We start from the raw sequence: 4,047 nt of genomic DNA, 5'->3' as shown, positions 1-4,047 counted from the left end.
ACCCAAGAACTTGACTTCAATGATTTTATATACACATTTGTAATTCAGATTTATAATTACTAAATATATGAAGAAAGTGGTTTTTACAAGATTATAACCAGTGTGCAAGAATTTAGTCTGATTAACCATATACTGTACACAGTTCTATTTGACCTAATTTGGGTGTGCAGTATGCTTTGTTCAGATTGACAAACCTCAGCATTTCTTAATTTAAAGCTAGAATCCTTAGTTGCTACATCCATTTATAGACTTTGAAATTATTGATACCCATTGATTCTTGAAGAATATAACTTATAAATGCCTCATGAACTTATTTTAACTGTCATACCCCATCAGAACCCAAGCTTGTTTTACTCCAATGTTTGTAAACAAAGTAAATGTAAACAAACACTGTATAGCCTCAAAACTATAATTAGATATCATGGATGGTCAGTCCTTGCATCCATAGCTCTGTCTATTTGAGAGTGGTTACATTTCTCCAGGCCCATCCCTCAGCTTTTTACCAAAACAGAGGCGGGGCTGACCGCTTTGTTATTGTTTCTCTAGCTTGAACTAAAAACAGCTATTAACCTTATTGTGTTTTATTGTGTTATATTGTTTCTATGTACTACTATACATATCGGCATGAAGAAAACAAATGATTCCATGATGTCTGTTATAAATAATATGAACATGCCTGATATAAGCATGCCTAATATGAACATGTCTAATATGAACATGCCTAATATGAACATGCCTAATATGAACATGTCTAATATGAGCATGCCTAATATGAACATGCCTAATATGAGCATCCCTAATATGAACATGTCTAATATGAACATGTCTAATATGAACATGTCTAATATGAACATGCCTAATATGAACATGCCTAATATGAACATGTCTAATATGAACATGCCTAATATGAACATGCCTAATATGAACATGTCTAATATCAACATGCCTAATGTGAACATGTCTAGTATGAACATGCCTAATGTGAACATGTCTAATATGAACATGCCTAATGTGAACATGTCTAATATGAACATGCCTAGCATGTTATACATCTTTATTAAGTGTAATGAAGGCAATAAACAAACATAGAAGCACAAAAAAGCAGCAATAATTTCAGACACCACTTACTGCACTGAAAACCCAATCATCCCACATTTCATCAGGATCTTTTTGTCAAAAGGACATTTTTGATAAGTCAACACAGCTCCATACTGTTCACTTCCCAAGCACTGGGTTGATGCACATTACACATTACAATGAAAGAATGAGGGTTGGGAAAGCTTTCCCAGTGAAGTTGACCTTTAAAGGGGTAATGTGCAGTTGCTACATCCATTTTCAGTCTCCTGAGGGGGAATAGGCGTTGTCGTGCCCTCTTCACGACTGTCTTGGTGTTTGGACCGTGATGTGGACACCAAGGAACTTGAAGCTCTCAACCTGGTCCACTACAGCCCGGTCGATGAGAATGGGGGCGTGCTCGGCCCTCCTTTTCCTGTAGTCTACGATCAGCTCCTTTGTCTTGCTCACGTTGAGGGAGAGGTTGTTGTCCTGGCACCACACTGCCAGGTCTCTGACCTCCTCCCTATAGGCTGTCTCATCGTTGTCGGTGATCAGGCCTACCGTTGTTGTGTCGTCGGCAAACTTAATGATGGTGTTGGAGTCGTGCTTGGCCATGCAGTCATAGGTGAACAGGGAGTACAGGAGGGGACTGAGCACACACCCCTGAGGGGCACCTGTGTTGAGGATCAGCGTGGCAGATGTGTTGTTACCTACCCTTACCACCTGGGGGCGGCCCATCAGGAAGTCCAGGATCCAGTTGCAGAGGGAGGTGTTTAGTCCCAGGGTCCTTAGCTTAGTGACGAGCTTTGAGGGCACTATGGTGTTGAACACTGAGCTGTAGTCAATGAATAGCATTCTCACGTAGGTGTTCCTTTTGTCCAGGTGGGAAAGGGCAGTGTGGGGTGCAATAGAGATTGCGTCATCTGTGGATCTGTTGGGGCGGTATGCAAATTGGAGTGGGTCTAGGGTTTCTGGGATAATGGGGTTGATGTGACCCATGACCAGCCTTTCAAAGCACTTCATGGCTACAGAAGGGTCGGTAGTCATTTAGGCAGGTTACCTTGGAGTTCTTGGGCACAGGAACTATGGTGGTCTGCTTGAAACATGTTGGTATTACAGACTTGGTCAGGGACAGGTTGAAAATGTCAGTGAAGACACTTGCCAGTTAGTGAGCGCATGCTCAGAGTACACGTCCTGGCAATCCGTCTGGCCCTGCGGCCTTGTGAATGTTGACCTGTTTAAAGGTCTTACTCACATCGGCTACGGAGAGCGTGATCACACATTGGTCCTCTCATACGTGCTTCAGTGTTGCTTGCCTCGAAGCGTGCATAGAAGTCATTTAGCTCGTCTGGTAGGCTCATGTCACTGGGCAGCTCGCGGCTGTGCTTCCCTTTGTAGTCTGTAATAGTTTGCAAGCCCTGCCACATCCGATGAGCGTCGGAGCCGGTGTAGTAGGAATCTTAGTCCTGTATTGACGCTTTGCCTGTTTGATGGTTCATCAGAGGGCATAGCGGGATTTCTTATAAGCGTCTGGGTTAGAGTCCCACTCCTTGAAAGCGGCAGCTCTACCCTTTAGCTCAGTGCGGATGTTGCCTGTAATTCATGGCTTCTGTACGTTGAAAGGTAAAGTAGGCCCATGAGCTTAGTTCAACTATCGTACCCCATCAGAACCCAAAATATACGCTTGTTTTACCCCAATGTTTGTAAACAAAGTAGATGTAAACAAATACTATATAGCCTCAAAACATAATCAAACTATAATGTTGATATCAGTCCTTGTATCCATAGCTCTGTCTATGAATTTGAGAGTGGTTACATTTCTCCAGCCCCGAACCTCAGCTTTTTACTGAAACAGGAGCCGGGAAAATCTTTGTTATTGTTTCAACTGCTGATTGCAGCTTTGAAGTGTTAACGTTTCATCAAGAAGCAAGCAGCTGAGCCAGCAATTGCCCAAGGATGCTGGGGAGTTGGATGGGAGTTAGAGAGGTTTGAGAAGTGCAGGGTTGAGACAGGACTAGGGGAGGGGCGAGGTCTGAGGAGGAGGAATGACAAATAGGTATTCTGTAGATTTGCTGATTTTGTACCTGTGCCGCAGTGAAACATGATCTTAGTCAGAGGCATGCGCGTTTCATCCAGACCCTACGGTAAGTCCCAGGTGAAGCCACAAGTGATTGTCAGGCGAAGGTTGTCAGCGAAGATCGCAGGGACCTGAGGGGTGTCAAAATAGAAAAGGGGGGGTATTTTAATAATATGTACTCAATGGACATAAGCAGGGATATGGCAGTACGTTGAAAGGTAAAGTAGGCCTATTTACCAAAGAAGTTTTTAGTGACATAATTTACAATGGAAAGTAGTGTGGCAACCAGATCCGCGCATCACTGGGTAGGCCTATCTTTTGGTTTATTCATAAGGTTGATGGGATATTGTATGTATATTTTAGGACCGTTGTAAAATATGCAATATAATTGCACAGAAAAAAACCATTTACAATCTGCGCATTTTGGCTTTGCGTAAATGTTAGAAAACCATACTTTTAACGCACATTTGTCGTAGGAAATCATCAGTGTAGTATAGTGGAGGATATAGTACCACGGAACTAGTATTCATGTGTATGTGACTTTTAAGATAAAATAACTAGAGTTTGACATTCGAATACACAATGGCACATGGTGTCTGTCTGCATCTGTGATGTCTGCGCCGAGCGCAACAGTGCGTTTCCGCGAGGACTCATTGTACAGACTAACACATTGTCAAACTTGTTTTAGTCCTGTAGTTTACTCTATTGATTACACTGTCAAATGAATTAGTATTTCTTAGTTCATTTTTTTATAGTCTGGTCATTAATTGGCAAAGAAAATGCTATCAGTTATAGCCGATGAAGGTGGCTACCATGTATCTTATGGAGAATAGCTGTCATGATGAGGTATGATACCATTTGAACCCCCTGTCACTCACAGGGTTCTGAATTCATCTATCCCAAGAGGAGTCTGA

The sequence above is a fragment of the Coregonus lavaretus genome (genome assembly GCF_964263955.1).
Source record: "Coregonus lavaretus genome assembly, chromosome: 28".
NCBI classification, from domain to species: domain Eukaryota; kingdom Metazoa; phylum Chordata; class Actinopteri; order Salmoniformes; family Salmonidae; genus Coregonus; species Coregonus lavaretus.
This window is presented reverse-complemented; position numbering follows the sequence as displayed.